Genomic DNA, 21,270 nt, shown 5'->3' with positions numbered 1-21,270 from the left:
AAGATTGAAATAATAACAAGCCTCTGTTCTGACCACAATGCTATGCAGCTAGAAATTAATTACAAGAAAAAAGCTGAAGAAGGGACAAAGAAGTGGATAGTAAACAACATGCTATTGAACAAGCAATAGATCATTGAAGAAATTAAAGGAGAAATCAAAAAATATCTGGAGACAAATGAAAATGATAACATACCATACCAACTCATACAGGATGCAGCAAAAGCAGTCCTAACAGGGAAATTCATCACAATACAGGCTCACCTCAACAAACAAGAAAAATCCCAAATGAGTAAATTCAAACTATACCTAACTCAATTAGAAAAAGAGCAAATAATGCCCAAAGTCAGTAGGAGAGAAATAATAGAAATCAGAGAAGAAATAAATGTAATTGAAATAAAAAAGGCTGTAGAAAGGATCAATGAAACAAAGAGCTGGTTCTTTGAGAAGATAAACAAAACTGACAAACTTCTAGCCAGACTTACAAAGAAAAAGAAAGAGAAAGCTCAGATAAACAAAATTAGAAATGAAAGAGGGGAAATTAAATGGATATCACAGAAATACAAATGATTATAAGGGAATACTACAAAAAGCTATCTGCCAAAAAATTGGACAATCTAGAAGAAATGGATATAATTCTTAGACTCTTACAATCTCACAAAGCTGAATCAAGAAGAAATAGATAATCTGAATATACCAATCACAAGTAAAGAGATTGAAAGAATAATCAAAAGCATCCCAAAGAATAAAAGCCCAGGACCACACGGCTTCCCTGGAGAATTCTGCCAAACTTTCAGAGAAGATTTAATACCTATCCTTCTCAAGCTATTCCAAAAAATTAGGGAAGATGGAACACTTCCTAACACATTCTATGAGGCCAACATCACTCTTACCAAAGCCTGTCAAGGACAACACAAAAAAGGAAAACTACAGGCCAATATCGCTGATGAACATGGATATGAAAATCCTCAACAAAATATGAGCAAATCAAATACAATACATTAGGGGCTGGCCCCGTGGCCGAGTGGTTAAGTTCACGCACTCCGCTGCAGGCAGCCTGGTGTTTCATTGGTTCGAATCCTGGGCGCGGACATGGCACTGCTCATCAAACCACGCTGAGGCAGCGTCCCACATGCCACAACTAGAAGGACACACAACGAAGAATATACAGCTGTGTACTGGGGGGCTTTGGAGAGAAAAAGGAAAAAAATTTTAAAAATCTTCAAATACAATACATTTAAAGGGTCATACATCACAATCAAGTGAGATTTATTCCAGGGATGCAGGGATGGTTCAACATCCACAAATCAATCAATGTAATACTCCATATTAACAAAATGAAGAATAAAAATCACACGATCATCTCAATAAATGCAGAGAAAGCATTTGGCAAGATTCAACATCCATTTATGACAAAAACTCGATAAAATGGATATAGAAGGAAAGTACCTCAACATAATAAAGGCCATACATGACAAACACACAGCCAACATCATACTCAATGGGGAAACTCCGAATGCCACCCCTCTGAGAACGGGAACAAGGCAAGGGTGCCCACTCTCACCACTCTTATTGGACATAGTACTGGAGGTTTTGCCCAGAGCAATTAGGCAAGAAAAAGAAATAGAAAGTATCCAAATAGGCAATGAAGAAATGAAACTCTCGCTGTTTTCAGACAACATGATTTAATATATAGAAAACTCTAAAGAATCCATCAGAAAACTAATATAAATAATCAACATCTACAGTAACTTGCAGGGTACAAAATCAACTTACAAAAGTAAGTTGCATTTCTATACTCTAATAATGAACTAGCAGAAAGAGAATTCAGGAATACAATCCCATTTACAATCTCAGCAAAAAGAATAAAATATCTAGGAATAAATTTAACTAAGGAGGTAAAAGACTTATACAATGAAAACTATAAGACATTATTGAAAGAAATCTATGCTGACATAAAGAAATGGAAAGATATTCCATGCCCATGGATCAGAAGAATAAACACGGTTAAAACGCCCATACTATCCAAAGCAATCTACAGATTCAATGCAATCTTAATCAGAATTCCAATGACATTCTTCATGGAAATAGAACAAAGAATCCTAAAATTCATATGAGGCAAGAAAAGACCCTGAATAGCTAAAGCAATCCTGAGAAAGAAGAACAAAGCTGGAGGCATCACAATCCCTGACTTCAAAATGTACTACAAAGCTATAGTAATCAAAACAGCATGGTACTGGTACAAAAACAGACATGCAGATCAATGGAACAGAATTGAAAGCCCAGAAATAAAATCACACATCTATGGACAGCTAATATTCAACAAAGGTGCTAAGAACATACAATGGAGAAAAGATAGTCTCTTCAATAAATGGCGTTGGGAAAAACAGACAGCCACATGCAAAAGAATCAAAGTAGACCATTATCTTATGTTATACGCAAAGATAAACTCAAAATGGCTCAAACATTCGAAATTAAGACCTGAAACCATAAAAATTCTGGAAGAAAATATAGGTAGTACACTCTTTGATACTGATCTTAAAAGGATATTTTTGAATACCATGTCTCCTCAGAAAAAGGAAATAAAAGAAAAAATAAACAAATGGGACTTCAGACTAAAGAGCTTCTGGAAGGCAAAGGAAATCAGGATCAAAACAAAAAGACAACCCACCAATTGGGAGAAAATATTTGCAGATTATATACCTGACAAGGGGTCAATCTCCATAATATATAAAGAACTTACACAACTGAACAACAAAAAAACAAAAAACCCAATAAAAAATGGGCAGAGGATGTGAACAGACATTTCTCCAAAGAAGATATACAGATGGCCAATAGGCACATGAAAAGATGTTCAACATCACTAATAATCAGGGAAATGCTAATCAAAACTTCACTAAGATACCACCTTATACCCACTAAAATGGCTATAATCACTAAGACAAAAAATAACAAATGTTGGAGAGGGTGTGGAGAGAAGGGAACCCTCATACACTGCTGGTGGGAATGCAAGCTGGTCCAGCCACTATGGAAAACAGTACGGAGATTCCTCAAAAAAAACTAAAAATAGAACTACCATATGACCCAGCTATCCCATTACTGGGTATCTACCCAAACAACTTGAAATCAACAATTCAAAGAGATTTATGCACCCCTATGTTCACTGCAGCACTATTCACAATAGCCAAGATATGGAAGCAACCCAAGTGCCCATCAATCAATGATTGGATAAAGAACATGAGGTGTACATAAACAATGGAATACTACTGAGCCATAAAAAAGACAAAATTGTCTCATTTTCAACAACATGGATGGACATGGAGGGTATAATGTTAACTGAAATAAGCCAGACAGAGAAAGACAAACACCATACGATTTCACTCATATATGGAAGATAAATACATCAACAAAGAGAACAGTTCAGTGGTTATCGGGGGTAGGGGGCCCAGGGGTGGGCAAAAGGGCTGAAGGGGAGCATTTCTATGGTGATGGACAAGAAATAATGCATAACTGAAATTTCACAATGTTGTAAACTATTATGAATTCAATTAAAAAAAAAAAAAAAACCTTTCAAAGAACAGAAGTCCAGGACCAGATGGGCTTCTCTAATGAATTTTACCAAATATTCAAAGAAGACATAATACTTTTCCTTCTCAAACTCTTCCAAAAAATTGAAGGGGATAGGATGCTTCCTAACTCATTTTATGAGGGCAACGTTACCCTGATACCAAAACCAGACACGGACAACACAGAAAAGGAAAATTACAGGCCAACATCGCTGAAGAACATAGATGCAAAAATCCGCAACAAAATGTTAATAAATTGAATACATTAAAAGGATCATACACCACAATGAAGTGGGATTTATTCCAGGGATGCAGGGACAGCTCAACATCCACAAATCAATCAATGTGATGCACCACGTTAACAAAATGAAGAATAAAAATCACCTGATCATCTCAATAGTTTCAGAGAGAGCATTCAACAAGAATTCAACATCCATTTATGATATAAACTCTCAATAAAATGGGTATAGAAGGAAAATACCTCAACATAATTAAGGCCATATATGAAAAACCCACAGCCAACATCATACTCAACAGTGAAAAACTGAAAACTATTCCTAAGAACAAGAACCAGACAAAGATGCCCCACTCTCACCATTCTTATTCAACATAGTACTAGAAGTTACATAGTACATAGTAATTAGGCAAGAAAAAGAAATAAAAGTGATGCAAATTGGAAAGGAAGAAGTAAAACTGTCACTATTTGTGGATGACATGATTCTATGTATACAAAACCCTAAAGAATCCACCAAAAAATTATTAGAAATAATGAATACAGTAAAGTTGCAGGGTACAAAATCAGCATAAAAGATCAGTCACATTTCTATGTGCTAATGAACAAGCAGAAGGGGAAATCAAAAATACAATCCCATTTACAATCACAACAAAAAGAATAAAATTAACCAAGGAGGTGAAAGACCTCTACAAGGAAAACTATAAGAGGTTGAAAGAAATTGAAGACACAAAGAAGTGGAAAGATATTCCATGTTCATGGACTAGAAGAATTAACATAGCTAAAATGTCCATATTACCTAAAGCAACCTACAGATTCAATGCAATCATACTCAGAATCCTAATGATATTTTTCACAGAAATAGAACAAAGAATACTAAAATCTATATGGAACAAGAAAAGACCCTGAATAGCCAAAGCAATCCTGAGAAAAAAGAACAAGTCTGAAGGAACCTTACTCCCTGATTTCGAATTATACAAAGCTACAGTAATTAAAGCAGCATGATATTGGCAGAAAAACAGACACACAGATCAATGGAGCAGAATTGAGAGCCCACAAATAAGCCCATACACCTATGGACAGTTAATTTTTGACAAAGGAGCCAAGAATATACAACAGAGAAAGGAAAGTCTCTTTAATAAATGGTGTTGGGAAAATTGGACAGTCTCATGCAAAGAATGAATGTAGACCATTATCTTACAGAAACACAAAAATTAACTCAAAATGGATTAAAGACTTGAATGTAAGGCCCAGAATCATAAAACCCCTAGAAGAAAACATAGGTAGTGCACTCTTTGACATCGGTCTTAGCAGTATATTTTTGAATATGTCTCATCAGGCAAGGGAAACAAAAAATGACAATAAACAAATGGGACTATATTGAATTAAAAACCTTCTGCACAGCAAAGCAAACCATCAACAAAACAAAAAGACAACCTACAAATTGGGAATATATATTTTCAAATATATCCCATAAGAGGTAATAGCCAAAATATATAAAACTCATACAACTCAACAACAAAAGAACAAACAACTCTATCAAAAAATGGGCAGATAATATGAACAGACATTTTCCCAAACAAGATATACAGATGGCCAACAGGCACATGAAAAGATGTCCAACACCACTGATTATTAGAGAAATGCAAATCGAAACTACAATGAGATGTCACTTCATGCCTGTAGAATGGCTATTATTAAAAAGATAAGAAATCACAAGTTTTGGTGAGGATTTAGAGAAAAGAGAACCCTGTGCACTGTTGGTGGGACTGTAAATTGATGCAACCACTATGGAAAACAGTATGGCTAGTTCTTAAAAATTAACGATAGAACTACTATATGATCCAGCAATTCCAAACTCTGGGTATTTATCCAAGGAAAATGAAGACACTAATTTTCCAAGATATATGCACCCCCATGTTCATTGCAGCATTATTTACAATAGCTAAGACATGGAAACAACCTAAGTGTCCATTGATAGGTGAACGGATAAAGAAAATGTCATATATATATATATATGTATGTATGTAATATATATATATATATACACACACACACACATACACACAATGGAATATTATTCAGCCATAAAAAAGAAGGAAATATTGCCATTTGTGTCAACATGGATGGACCTTGAGGGCCTTATACTAAATGAAATAAGTCAGAGAAAGACAAATACCATATGATCTCAGTTATATGTGGAATCTAAAAAGAACAAAGCAAAAAACAATGGAGCTCATAGATACCAAGGTGGGGCGGTTGGAGGTGGGTAAAATGGGTAAATAGGGTCAAAAGGTACAATTTCCAGTTATAAAATAAATTCGTCCTGGGGATGCAATGTACAGCATGGTGACTATAGTTAATAATACTGTATTGCATATTTGAAAGTTGTTAAGAGAGTAGATCTGCAAAGGTCTCACCACAAGAAAAAAATTTTTTGTAACAATGTAATGGGTGATGGATGTTAACTAAATTTATTGTGGTGATCATTTCACAATACATACAAATATGGAATCATTACATTGTACACCTGAAACAATATAATTTTATGTTAATTACACCTCAATAAAAAATAATTTTTTAAAAGAATGAAATTAAAAAGAGAGTAAAAAAATATTTTTAAAAAGTCAGAGGGGTCGGCCGGGTGGCGCAGCAGTTAAGTGCGCACGTTCCACTCCGGCGGCTTGGAGTTCGCTGGTTTGGATCCTGTGTGGGACATGGAACCGCTTGGCATGCCAAGCTGTGGTAGGCGTCCCACATATAAAGTAGAGGAAGATGGGCATGGATGTTAGCTCAGGGCCAGTCTTCCTCAGCAAGAAGAGGAGGATTGGCAGCAGTTAGCTCAGGACTAATCTTCCTCAAAAAAAAAAAGTCACAGATTCCAGGTCTGGCTTCTGATGAAAGACCTTTGGGGTAGACTGATCATGAAGCTTTGTCTCCCTAACAAATGTTAATGATATCTCAGGTCACATTGACATAAGAAAACTGAAGTGAGGAGCCATTGCTTATGTGACAATTTTTGGCTTAAATATAGGACATTAAAAACATGACCATGATGCAAAAGAATGAAGTTGGACTCCTCCATCACACCACATACAAAAATTAACTCAAAATGTATAAAAGATGTAAATGTAAGAGCTAAAACTATAAAATTCTTGGAAGAAAATGTAGGTGTGAATCTTCATGACTTTAGTCGAGGCAATAGTTTCTTAGATATGACATCAAAAGCATAAGCAGAAAAAGAAAAAAATAAACGGGACATCATCAAAATTTAAAACTTTTGTGCTTCAAAGGACACCATCCAGACAGTGAAAAGACTACTCACAGGATGAGAGAACATTTTTGCAAATCTTATATCTGCTAAGGTCTTGTATCCAGAATATGTAAAGCATACTTACGACTCAATAATAAACTGACAAATAACCCAATTTTAAAATGGGAGAAGGATTTGAACAGAAATTTCTCCAAAGATGTACAATAAGCACATAAAATATCTCAACATCATTAGTCTTTAGGGAACTGCAAATCCAAACCACAATGTGATAACACCTCACCCTCACTAGGATGGCTGCAATAATTTTAAAAAAAAGAAAATAACAAGTGGTGGCAAAGATGTGGAGAAGCTGTAACCCTCATATATTGCTAGTGAGAATGTAAAATAGTGCAGCCGTTGTGGAAAACAGCCTGCCAGGTCCTCAAATGGTAAAATAGTGTTGCTGTATAACCAAGAAATTTGACTATTAGAGAAATGCGAACATAGCTCCATGCAAAAACTTGTACCCACATGTTCATAGCACCATTATTCACAAAAGCCAGAATCAACATCAGAAAAATCAGAAACAACATAAATGTCCATGAACTGACAAGTAGATAAACAAAATGTAGCATATTCATACAATAGAATATTATTCAGTCATATAAAGAAATGAAGTTCTGATACATGCTACAACATGAATTGACGATGAAAACATTAAGATCAGTGAAAGAATTCAGCCACAAAGGACCACACATTGTATGATTTGATTTATATGAAATGACCAGAATAGGCAAATCTATAGAGACAGAAAGTGGATTAGCGGCTGCCCATGTCAGGTGTAGGGGTTGGGAGATCATGGCTAAGGGGTGTATGGTTTGTTTACAGGGTAATGAAAATGTTCTAAACTTGATCGTGATGGTGGATGCACAACTCGGTGAATATACCAAAAGTAATGGAATTGTACACTTTAAATGTATTAATTGTATGGCGTGTGAATTATATGTTAATAAATCTGTTTGAAAAACATGCCCACTGGGGCTGGCTCAGTGGTGTAGTGATTAAGTTCACGCGCTCTGCTTCAGCGGCCTGTGGTTTACGGTTTGGATCCCAGGTGTGGACCCACACACCGCTCATCAAGCCATGCTGTAGCAGCATCCCACATACAAAGTGGAGGAAGATTGGCACGGATGTTAGCTCAGGGACAATCTTTCTCACACGCACACGCACACACAAACCAAAAACATGCCCACAAATAATCAGCAAAATTAAAACTCTGGGAAACTACAGATAAGAAATTCCTCACCAAACAAATGGCAAGAAAAAGGTAAAAGAGAGAGACATGAAGAGGAAATCTATATTCAAAGAGATTTAAACGACAAACCGACAAATTTCAATTTCTGCACCTTATTAGAGTCTAGGTCAAACAAACTGAAAAAGAGACAACATTTATCACAAGTATGAGATGATTGGAAATTGACTGAATATTTGATGATATTAAGGATATATTGTTTGGTGTGATAACGGTATTGTGGTTATGTCAAATAAAAATGTCCTTATATTTTATAGCTACATACTGAAAAAATTACAGATGGAATGGTAAAATATGTGAGACTCGCTTGAAAATAATTTAGATGAAACAAAACTTGCCATGACTTGAATAGTTGAAGCTGGGTCATAGGCATATGGGGATCAGCATATCATTCTCTCTACTTTGGTATGGATTTGAAACTTTTATTAATAAAATTTTTTTTAAAATAAAAATGTCTCAGGGGCCAGCCCAGCGGCGCAGCGCTTAAGTTCACATGTTCTGCTTCCGCAGCCTGAGGTTTGCCAGTTCAGACCCTGGGTGCAGACCTTTGCACCACTTGTCAAGCCATGCTGTTGCAGGCATCCCACATATAAAGTGGAGGAAGATGGGCACGGATGTAAGCTTAGGGCCAGTCTTCCTCAGCAAAAAAAAAAAAAAAAAAAAGGCGGCTTGGTGGCAGATGTTAGCTCAGGGCTAATCTTCCTAAAAAAAAAAAAGTCTCAAAGCTGGGGGGTGTTGCTCCTATACCCCAGAGAGGCTGACTTTACAGTGGAGACCACCCACCTGCACCTTGAAGATGGTCTTTGGCTGCTGAGAGTTTGTAGTAAAAATATGGACAGAACAGGGGCATGCAGGGGTCTTTTGCTCTTCTCTGTTGGAGAAGTCCCTCTCTCAGATGTATATGTTATGGGATAAGATGGGGGTATAAATGAAGAGCACCCTGAATGCCTTGGGCTGCTCTGCGGTCCCAGAGACCATTATGAATCTCTTGCTGAGGAGGTCAGTCATACTGGAGAAGTTGGGCCCAGCACTACGGGTAATACTCTGTGAAGCCCAAACAAATCTTGATCATACTGGAAGGAGGAGACATTGACTGACATCATCCTGACTCCCTGAGTGGAGAGGACACCATTTGGGAACTTGGCCTCCAGATTCTTGAAGACACAATTATTCCTGTTGGCATGTGATGGCAGTCCAACTCATTTCATGAGAAACAGTTGAAGCAACATGGAATGTTTAATCTAGGGAAAAGGATACTCATGGAAGTGGGCAGTGGTAGAACAAAGGAAAATCTAAGAATGGTTAGGGTGGGCAATGCAATGGGACCAGGATAAAAATCTAGGTTTGTCAGAGTCCATAGCCCAGAGACTTTGCCTCACCAGCAGTAAGACTGGAAAGGAAGTAATAAGTAACAAGAGAAAAATAAATATGATTTGGTGCCTAGAATATACTTTTTCATTGTTTTATGCATTTCTTGACTTAAATCCAAAATGGATTTAAAACCATTTATAATACAAGATGGACACGCATGGAATAAGTCTTCTAAAACAAAGGTTGAAAACTATTTAGAATCACATAATATAAGGAGAATAACTAAACTGACGATAATGATTGTGACAGAGTTTGATCACAAAATCCAGCTGTTCTTGCATGTTCTCACATTCATTCATGCTCTTTCTGTAAGCAGCCATAATAGTTGCCAGACTGAGTTTCCAGCATAGAAACAGCAGACATCAACATTACTGACTATAGTAGAATTTTTTTTTTTGCAGAAGTAGCAGTGGTATAAATAGTGGTATCTAGTGTGTTGTGATATCAAAAGAGGTTTCCTTGCCATACCAGTTGTACAGTGAATTGATGGTTGTTGGACCTGGAAACTTACCCCATGCCTGGTTCTTCATGCCAAATAGGCTTTCTTCTGACTTAAATTTTATTGAAGTATAATTTTATACACAAAGGTACAAATCATAACTGAACAGGTTAATGAGTTTTGACAAATGTGTAGCCTTCGTAACCAACATCGCAATCAAGATATAGAACGGAATCATCACTCCAAAGCATTCCCTCATTCCTCTTTTCAGTAAATCCATATTCTCTCTACCTCAGGCAATCATTATTCTTCTTTCTATCACCACACGTTAGTTCACATTTTCTAGAATTTCAAATAAATTGAGTCATACAGTATGTATTCTTTTGTGTCTAGCTTCATTAGCTCAGCATAATGTTTTTCAGATTCATCCATGTTTGTCGCTTGTAATTCATTTATTTTATATGGGTGAGTAGTATTCCATTTTATGGATGTACAGTTTATCCTTTTGCCTGTTGATGGACATTGGATTGTTTACAGTTTGGAACTATTAAAAATAAAGCTTCTATAAACATTTGTGTACAAAACTTTGTATGAATGTGTATTTTCATTTCTCTTGGGTAAACACCTAGGGGTGGGATTACTGAATCATGGGGAAAGTATATTTTAACTTTATAAGAATCTGCTAAATAGTTTTCTAAAGCAATTGTGCCATTTTGCTCTCAGCAAGGTATGAGAGTTCAAATTGCTCCCCATTCTCAGCAACATTTGTTGGTATGATTCTTCTAAATTTTAGTTGGTGCAAAGTGTTTTGTCTCTCTGAATTTTTTTCTTCATCTAAGGAGTAAGTGATCTTGAGCATCTTTTTATGTGTTTATTTTTCATTCATATATCTTCTTTTGTAAAGTATACATTCAAGTTTTTGCTCATTTCTAATCGGGTTTGTGTTTTTATTTTTAAGTGTTGTGTACATTCTAGATAAATGACCTTGGTAAGAAATACGTATTGTGACTATTTTCTCCCTAGTTCATGGCTTATGTTTTCATTTTCATAACAATGTCTTTGATGTGCAGAAGTTTTTAATGTTGACAAAGTTCAATTTCTTCTGTTATGATTAATGATTTTCTCTGTTCTAAGAAATATTTGCCTAACCCCAAATCATGAAGATATTCTCCCATATTTTCTTCTTTATGCTCCATGGTTTTATCATCTATGTTTGTGTCTATGATTCATCCTAAATTAAATTTTGTGTACGGTATGAGGTAGAGTTTGAAGTTCATTTTATTCAATATTCAGTGGTTTATAGGACTTCCTTTCCCTAATAATGGCACTGGTGACTTTAAAAAAAATTAATTGAAGTAATCAAAGCAGTGTGTTGTTGGCAGAGGATAGACACTTAGATCAATGGAACTAAAGAAAAAGGTCAGAAACAGACCCATGCAAATATGTCCAGGTTATTTTTGACAAAGGTACAAAAACAATTCAATGGAGTAAGAATAACCTTTCAAGCAATTGTGGAACAACTGGGACATCCATAGGCAAAAATATGAACCTCAATCCTAAGTCTCACACTTGACAAAAAAATCACTCACAATGAATCATGAACTTAAATGTAAAACACAAAACAATAAAACTTTTGGAAAAACATAAGAGAAAATATTTGAGATATAGGTTTGGGCAAAGAATTCTTAACACCTAAAGCACAGGCAATAAAAGAAACATTGATAAATTGGACCTCATCAGTATTCAAAACTTTTACTTTATGGAATACTCAAGAGGATGAAAAAAGACAAGCAACAGAGAGGGAGAAAATATTTGTAAACCACATATCTGACAAAGGAATAGTACCTTAAATATGTAAAAAGCTCTCATAACCCAACCATGAAAAAACAAACAATCCAAGCAGAAAATGAGCAAAAGGCATGAAGAAACATTTCACTGAAGATGATATACAGATAGCAAATAAGCGCATGAAAATTTGTTCAACATCATTAGTCATCAGGGAAATTCAAATTAAAATCACAATGAGATATCACTATAGACTGATCCGAACAGTTGAAATAAAAAATATTGACAACAAAAAAATGTTGGAAAGGTTGCATAGAAACCAGATCTCTTGTACATTGCTGGTGGGAATGTAAAATTGTATAGCCACTCTGGAAAACAGTTTGATAGTTTCTTAAAATACTAAACATGTAACTAGCATATAACCCAGCAACTGTACTTCTAGGCATTTAGCCCAGAAAAATTAAGACTTGTGTTCACACAAAAATCTGTACATTAATGTTCACAGCAGCTTTATTCACAATAGAAAAATAATGGAAACAGCCCAAATGTTCTTTGATGAGTGAATGGTTGAACAAACCAAAAAAATAAATGACCATACATGTGTTGGTCCATTACTGGATTCTAATCTGTTCCATGACTTATTTGTTGCTTCTTGCTCCAATATCACACTATTTTTTATAAGTGTAGCTTTATAATTAAGTCTTGAAACCAAGAAGTATAAATTCTATGACCTTTTCCCTATTTTTAAAGATTTGCTGGAAACCCCAAGACATATATTTGCCCATCCCAATATCTGCACCGCTTCGTCTTCTCTAATGCCTTACTCCACAGATTTCATCTGCTTTAGCTATTCTGAACTCTGATCTTTGCCTCCTGAGCTCAGTGAGACTGCCAAGCTCAGCTTGGAATCCAGCTTTCTGTGTTGGGGTCAGGAAATTGTCACCAGGCAAAGAAGTGGGGCAATCCTGGGGGCTTACCTTGTGAGTTTCTCTTCTCTTCTGGATCACAGTCATATGCTGACAATTGTTCAATACCTGTAAACAGTTTCCCTGCATATTTTGTGAAGCTTTATGATAATTGTAACAGCAGGAGTGCTAGTCTAGTGCCATTCACACTACAAGTTTATTAAACTTTTTTTCTGCTTAAATCATCCAGATTCAGCTTCTGTTGCATGCAACTAAGAGCCCTGACTGGTGAAAGCCACTACTTTATGCCATGTTCGATGACAGGTGCTTAATATTCATTATGTGATGTAATCTTAATTTGGAGAAATCATTCCTTCTAGAAACAAAAGCAACAGGCAAGAGGCATTTCTAACAGTGGTAAGAAAAGTTAGGGGAGGGAGGTTTCAGTGAGAGAAGTGTTCTAGATGGAAGAAGCATGTATAAATGCACAGAGTGAACATGACAAGAAATAAAGTATGAGACCTTTGGCGTTTTCAAAGGAATAGTTCTTAGAGACCTTCATAAATTCTCCTAATCCAATAAAACCACTAAAACATAGATTTTCCTCCATAAAATACAATTGTTTATATAGTATACAATCCTATAGGATTGTCTTAAGTTCCTCTCTCACTCCTATTAACATGGATACCACTAGAATAATCAACCGCCTCAGTTTGCCCTAGACTGTCCTGGTTTTAGCAAAGTCTCACATCCCAGGGAATCTCTCAGTCCCAGGCAAAATGGGATGGTTGGTCACCCTTGAAAACTGTCCTTTAATATAATGACATCACTCAGCTAGCTACAGTTGATTGGTCCTGGATGGGCACCAGACTTAAACTTGGCCAATGAATCCCTCCCCTAGATTTACGGGACCACAGTGTCTGGGGCAGCCATGGAGGTGCCTATCAGATTTTCTTTCAAGAGAAAAACTACTGGAAGAGTGGAGTCAGCCAAAAGCTTCCAGCTGGAGCACTTTGGGGATATATTGCATCACTAGATCCAAGGCCATTTCCACCCCAGGCATCTCCAGCCCATTTCTGAGCACGGGAGGGATACTAGGGCCATTTCTGCCCACTGTGTGATTCCCCTAATCAGCAATCTTTGTTCTGAAGTCCCCAGTAGGGTTAACTGAGACTTCCATAGAGTTTCCCTGCAATCTGAGGCTTTTCCTACCCATTTCTCCTTCACTTCCTCTACTTTAACTATTGTCAGATCTGTATTGTGGTCTTGAGTGTCTCCCTGCCTACTCCTGCTTCTCCTCTCTATCTTCCTAATCATCATCCACAATAGATCTCTAGACATGTAACTCCATCTTGGCTTCTGCTTTCCAGAGGACCCAATCTGGTGCAGTGTCTCTCTCCAGTGGCTGAAGCTGTAAGATGAAAATTTAGGAAATTGTCAGTAACCATATTTCCTGTTGCACGGACTTGAGAAACAAAAGGAGGTTTTGAGGGAGAGGGAGAGAGCAAGAGAGAGCAAGCAAGAGAGAAAGACAGAGACAGAGAGCGAGAGAGACCACAAATAAATGTACAGGGAAGAAGAGAGATAAAAGAATGATAGAGTCTTAATGGCATGTGAATCCTTGGTCCTGACCATTCTTGAGACCTAACTGTACCTTGCCCTTTCCAAGTTTTGATTGTTCCATTCCTTGAATTTTGTGAGACACCCCATTATCTCTCCATAAATTTCTCTCTTGCACTTAAGTTAGTTTTAGGTAGGCTTTTGTCACTTTCAACTAATGAAATACCTCTTCACTGCAAAACTTCCTGTACAGGCTACTGCATTTGTGCTGAATCATATTTCTGTTGAGAGTCAGAAATGTTCACATCCTGTTTATACCCTCAGAAACAAATTAATACACTTTTCAGCTCTTACAAAATTTTTGTCCATCAGTAGATGAGGAAAATTTTGCATGGCTTAGATGATTTCTGAAAAGTTTTAGCATTTATTTATTTCTGCAAAGAGTATATAGTAGAATTGTTGTTATAGAACAAATCCTCAGCCAAACTCAACATTGCACTGTGTCCAGATTTATTTTCTGGCTAAAAGTCACTTTTAGTTACATAATAAAGGCTAGTTTTATTATAAATCTTCATTTTTTTCTTTCTTTTCTTCATTTTTTAACTTTTTCAAAGATCACTAGAAGTTGGTGCTTTAAGGGCCATTTTGACAAATCAAAATCCAAAATTACAATACACACTTTGAATCTCTTTTCAACAACTCTTAAGATTATGAGTAGGATTAGAGAGCATGAAAACTTCACTAAGATGCTAATAAAACCAAGACGTAGATGTTGGCCAAAGGTGATGGGTCCCACACATCATTCTTATAAAATAGTCCATGCAAGAGATGGTGGTAATTTGGTTTAGAGAAGGTGTTGTCAAATCACAGCCCACAGGCCAAATTCTGCCTCCTGACTGTTTTTGTAAATAAAGTTTTATTGGAACACATCCACATCCATCATTTAAGTATTGTCTGTGGTTGCTTTCGCTCATTGAAGGCAGAATTGAGTACTGGCAGACAGAGACTGAATGTGCCCCACAAAGCATAAAATATTTACTATCTGACGCTTTACAGAAAAAGATTGCCAATCCTTGGCCTCAGGTGTTAGCAGTGTCTATGGAGACAAATAGATGAGCAGATTATATTTTTGGAAGCAGAGCAGGAACAAGCCTGGTGTGCTCTAGGAACACAAGGAAGGCTGAAACATAAAAGGACCCAGATACTATCATCAGATTTTTTTATTTTGTAGCACATTTGTACTTATTGCTTTTTATTCAGACATTAATTCACTCATTCAAAAAATATTCTTTAAGTTCCCACTCTCTGCCAGACACTGAGTTGGTTGCTTCATACACACACAAACACACACAAATCATAAGGGAAACCAATAAGTAAACAATTACAACACAGAATAGTAATTGCTAACTAAAAATGAGGAGGAAAAGGATGCAATCGATACAAAGAGGAGGAAAGAAACTTTCGTTTCACCACCCATTCAATATTTATCTGATATTCCATGTCACCTTCCTCAAACTGTACCTGAATCACATCTTACCTAGTTGGTCATGCCTCCTCTCCTTCAGTCACTTAAATACATCATTTAGTAATAATAATAATCATCATAGCAGCTAATACTCATTGAGCATTTACTGTGTGTCAGATATGGCCAGGTACTTTACACAGATTGTCTTATTTAATCATCACAGCCCTGTGATATAGATACTATTATTTTGCCCATTTGTGAAATAGGAAACTGAAGGTCAGAGAAGTGAAGTCCTTTGCCCAAGGTCTCATATGTGCTCCATAAAGTAGCACTCAGGGCATCTACCATTTTCTCTCTCCTCTGCTCTGCCTTGCTGCTAACGCCTAATGTTACGATCATTGTTGCTTCATGGTATCAACTACCAGAGGCACCACTACCACTGCTAATACCAACCAATGTCTATGCCAAAGACTGTCTAGAGCATTAATGTTTGAGTTCAGGGTATTATTTCTTGAAGCTCTTAGTAATTTTTCTCATAGATGCCAAATATCTGGGAACAATGAACATATTTTGTGAAAGAGTTCTTTATAGTTTTCACTTGTGCTTTTACCACAGTTCCTGCCCTTGGGTCTGGAGCCAGATTACCTGATTTTGAATCTCAGTCCTGAAACTCAACTGCTGTGTGAGCCTGATGAAATTGCTCAACTTCTCTGTGCCCCAGTTTCTTTATCCTTAAAACAGGGATAATAATATTGTCTACCTTAAACGTTTGTTATAGAACACATAGCTCAGCGTTTGGCATATAGTGAAGGTTTAATCAATGTTGGTTATTATCAATAAAGCAAATGCCTTCTTTTTCCAACTCTAAAACACGTTCTATCTATCAACTTCTCGGCTCTTTCTGGGTATTTTCTGTTGATTTCACCTTACCTTTATTGATCTTATTCACTCTAATTGCTAAGGTCATGCTCCTTCCTATCACAGGAACTTTGATCTTGCTATTCTCTCTGCCTGGAATGTTCCTTTTTCTGTTTGCCTGGCCAATTCTTATTTGTTCTTTAAACTCCATGAAAGCACAGACTTTATCTGGTTTTTGTTTACCATTTTTTGTTTACCAGAACTTAATATGGCACCTGGTGTACAGTCGGCACTCATTAATGTTTGTTGCATGAATGAATACTAGTCTGAGTCTAGAATCTCACCTTATTCCGTTATTCTTCTGTATATTAATTCACATCCTAGCTATAGCCCTTTTTCTGTCTACTCATTGGTACCAGGCAATTTTCAACAAATATTCACTAAATACATACTATATCTTAGATTCTATGCTAGAGTTTTAGAAAATAAATTTGAAAAATACAAATTTTTTGCTCTCAAGAAGTTATTTATTCATTGGAGGATACAGGCATGCAAAGAGAAATTATAAACCAGGATGATAAGTGGTATATTTGAGGCCTGTACTGGATCCATTTGGCATATTGGACCCACAGAAAAAGAATATGAACTTATCTGGGAAAGGCAGGGAAGGAGTCACAGTGGAGGTAATAAATAAATTGAGTCAAAAATAATAAGTAGCAGTTTTCCAAATAGACAAGTTAAGGGTAGAGTGTCTGGCAGAAAGAATTCCAGGGCAAACGTATGAAGGCTTCTTCTTCTATTGTTTCTGACTTCTACAAACCATTTCCTTATTTCCTTTTTGACGTTAGACTAATATTTTTCATCTCTAATAACTACAATACTGCTCTGTTTCCCATTTTTCAATGTCTATACATTATATTTCTTGTTTGTCCTTGCTCTCATTTTTTCCCCTCTGCCCTGTATTTCCACTGCACATACGTTTCAGTGTACTTTTTGGCCCTTCTTTGTAATACGTATTGTTCTTGAATTTTTATGTGCATAAGAAGTGCATTCCTGTTGAGTTGTTCCCTTCTAGTGCTCACTGTATTGGGCACTGTACCGGCACCCTGGATTCAAGGTGCTCAACTGAATTGGTGGGAGTCCAGCAGTGAGTGGCATGTTACGTAAGTTCAAGAAAGTGGTGGAAAGATCGTGGAAGAATTTTGGTTCTAGCAAACTTCGATAAGCCACCATAAATAAGAGAGCAGCGGGGAGATTCAGAAGGAGCAACGAAAAGGCAACCAAGGCGACCCGGATTTTACACGCAGTGTAGTTTTATGGGTCCGTCAATTCTCCTCTCTGTGCCTGTGGCTCCAAATCCGTTAAATGAATGCGATCGACTAGAGCTCCCCAGCCCGATCCTTTTGGATCAAAGGCTCTAGCACGCCCCTCCAGCGGGTGAGGTCTCTGGCGCCCAAGGCTCCCATCCCGCACGACCGGAAGGAGCGGGGCGGGGCCTCCAGGCTTGCCGCTTGGCCCGAAGGTGCTGGGGGAGGGGAGCGCCGGGCTGACCGTTTCGGGGGGGAAAAAGCAAAAGGCGGGTGCAAGGCTGCCTCCCGAGGCTCTCCTTGCTTGCAATTCCTCCCGCTTTGCTGAGTTCGGAGTCTCTACCTCCAGCACAGGTGGGTCCCGCCTCATGAATGGGCGAAAGGGTGTCCTGGGTGGGTGCGATGGGTGGGTTTGCCCAGGCACTAGCTTTCAGGCCTGGGGCAGTGGGGGCGGCAGTTCCCATCCCGGCTTCTTGGCCCCGGGGCGGTGGTACTCACCTTAACCCTGGCGGAGGAGAAGGCCACTCGTGCCTTGCTGCAGGGCTGTCGTCACTGTTTGTGCTAGTAGCGCGACACAGAGTCGGCCCGGAGATCAGCGCGCAGCCAGATGGGCCTAGCGCTCGGGAAGAGCTGGAAGAGCTGGAGCAAGCTCGCGTTGGGACTGACGCCCAGTGTACATTGTCTCAAATTCGATAGGACTTCCCCGCCCTGGGTCTGTCACTGACTAGGGTCTAGCTTTCAGCGACTCCCTACCCTCTCCATGCTTCACTTTGCTCACAGTGGAGTGAAAGGTGGAACTCGGCTATCTGCAAGACCTTGCAGCACTGACTTTCTTTTGTTTTAATATCCACGAATGTTCTCTGTCCACATTTTACCCTTTGTCTGCTCCTCCTGAGCAAGAATGCCTAGCAAGAGTCGGGAGTGGCAGGGCAGGACATTGGGGAAGCTAGGCAAGGAAGCTCTCTCTCCGTTCTGAAAACCACAACTCTGAAAACCCCTTTTAATACTACTGACTGCCCTGAAAACTGGAAACGTTCATGCAGTGCCTTAGCTGAATGCCAGCTCTGAAGAACGCTCTTGTGAATGCATTACTATTAAAGATTTTAACCAGATGCTTGTTCGACCAAAATGTTATGTGTTCAATGAACATAGTACACTGCCTAGCAAAAGTCTGATCATAACAGACTTGGGTGATTTAACTGTATACCCCATTGCTGAAAAAAAGAACTTGAGCTATCGCATGCAGAAACACTTCCATAATCAAGTCCCATACAGCTGTCTTTTGTAGTTGCTTCTTACTTGGTATCGCTCTTTCAGGAAACACTGTAGTAAAGACGACATACAGTTTATTTTACATTAGCTTAACTATAAAGACAAAGAAGAATTATAAATGCTATGGACCAACATTGTGGTGTCATTCTCATTCCTCCTCATTCAGGAACTGATAATGATGATAATGGCAACCATATATTGAGCTCACAACCATGAGAAGTGAATGTGTTTATTTATCACCATACTTAAAGAGGTTATACTTTATCTCATAAGCAGTATGAAGAAGGGAATGTTTGCTGGTTTGGCTGAGTCTGGGGACGTCGTTTGCGTGCCCCACGTAATTATTTCTGGGAAGTGTGGACTGGGACGGATCACTTCCTGGTTTTGGTATCTGTATCAGGAAACACAAGCAGTTGGGTAACTGCTTGTCAACCCTGGGAACGGCAGTAAAATATCCAAAGCGATCGCTCCGTATCTGCAGTTTCTCGTGGCTGTGTTTTTTCCCTGTCAGGACTGAGGAGGGAGGTCCCTGGATTAATAAATCTCTTTGGTGGGAAGAGTCTCTTTCTGCTTGGAGCCAAAGTGAACATAGATCAATCAGTTGGGCACCATCGCGACCCTCTTTCTACAACACCAAACATCCCCCATGCTCTTATGGGCTGTACATGCACCTGCCGTTGCCCCCATGTAAAGAATTTACAGGATAAGAGACTCTTGGCAAAACCTGGTCTGTGCCACGCCTGCAGGTTCTAGGCAAGGTGTGGCTGATATGAAGGTGGGTGTTCTTCTGGGCGTGGGACCTGTTGATTTCCCAAATGGTCGGTAAAGTGAACAGGAAATTGTAGTAGACGTCTCCTGAGTCGACCTTGAGGGTGAGTTTAGGACCAGCTGTTTGGCAGGACCTGGTGAATGCTTTTTTGGCTGTATTTTCACTCTGTTCGTTTATTCTTTCACTCCAAAGACAATTAATAAATGCTTACTCTGTACCGGGATGCCGATCCACTCACTGAGATTAGCAGCACAGGAGGACAGTAAGTTTGGGAGGACAACAGGAATTCAACTTTAAGCATGCTGAGTCTGAGGCATCCTCACTCTTCCCCATTCCTTATATCTAATCAGTACAAAATCTTGTCACTTCTGCATCCTGAGTGTTTTTAAACCCATCCACTTCTCTTTGCCCCACTGCTACTCCAAATTTCAAGCCAGCAACATTCTTTTTCTGTTGACTTCTAAATTTTTATTTTAAAAGACCTGAATTGTTGCTTGACCCTCAGCTCTTGTGGGAAAACCACCACTCCTACCATCACCACAGCAACAACAACAACAACATACAACAGGCTGGTGAGTTCTGTATGATCCCTATAAGTTGTCAAAGATATGAGCTTTCTTTTTATCTCTGCTTCCCAGAGTATCTTTAAAATTCTGTGTTGAGACAAGATTCATGTACCATAAAGCTGATCCATTTTAAGTGTACACTTCAAGGTTTTTTAGTAAATGTACCAAGTGGTGCAACCATCACTAGAGTCCAATTTTAGACATTTCCATCACTTCCATGACATCTCCCTTGCCCATTTGCAGGTAATCCCTGCTGCCACCCCCCAGCATCAAGCAATCATTAATCTACTTTCTGTGCCTATGGATTTGCCTATTCTGGGCATTTCATGTAAATGGAATTATACAGTACGTAGTCTTTTGTGACTTGCTTCTTTTGCTCAGCATGAAGTTTTCAAGGTTCACTCATGTTGTAGCATGTATCAGTGCTTCATTCCTTTTGATGGCTGAATAATGTTCTCCTGTATGTATATACCACATTTTATTTATCATTCATCAGTTTATGGACATTTGGGTTATTTCTACCTTTTGGCTGTTGTGAATAAGGCTGCTATGGACATTCATGTACCAGTTTTTGGGTGGACATATGTTTTCAGTTCTCTTGGGTGGATACCTA

At 38.1% G+C, this 21,270-nt stretch overlaps 2 protein-coding genes across 6 annotated transcripts in view; one reads left to right on the top strand and one right to left on the bottom strand.

Moving 5' to 3' along the window:
* The window catches only part of SPRY3 (sprouty RTK signaling antagonist 3), a 104,734-nt gene extending 85,857 nt beyond the window's left edge, over window positions 1–18,877 (bottom strand). Inside the window, exon 1 of one of the 2 annotated variants that reach the window (XM_001498267.6) lies at window positions 18,549–18,877. The gene's annotated coding sequence lies outside the window, so the exon portion shown is untranslated. The remainder of the gene's footprint in view (window positions 1–18,548) is intronic. The other variant, XM_070257674.1, reaches the window with a different exon arrangement.
* The window catches only part of TMLHE (trimethyllysine hydroxylase, epsilon), a 93,793-nt gene continuing 90,571 nt past the window's right edge, over window positions 18,049–21,270 (top strand). For 2 of the 4 annotated variants that reach the window (XR_011434841.1, XM_001498280.6), the window contains exon 1: window positions 18,049–18,404. The gene's annotated coding sequence lies outside the window, so the exon portion shown is untranslated. The remainder of the gene's footprint in view (window positions 18,405–21,270) is intronic. The other 2 variants (XR_011434842.1, XM_005614678.4) reach the window with 1 other exon arrangement.

This window comes from Equus caballus, chromosome X (assembly GCF_041296265.1).
Source record: "Equus caballus isolate H_3958 breed thoroughbred chromosome X, TB-T2T, whole genome shotgun sequence".
NCBI lineage: Eukaryota > Metazoa > Chordata > Mammalia > Perissodactyla > Equidae > Equus > Equus caballus.
The sequence above is the reverse complement of the archived record's forward strand: the minus strand, read 5'-3'. Positions and strand labels throughout refer to the sequence as shown.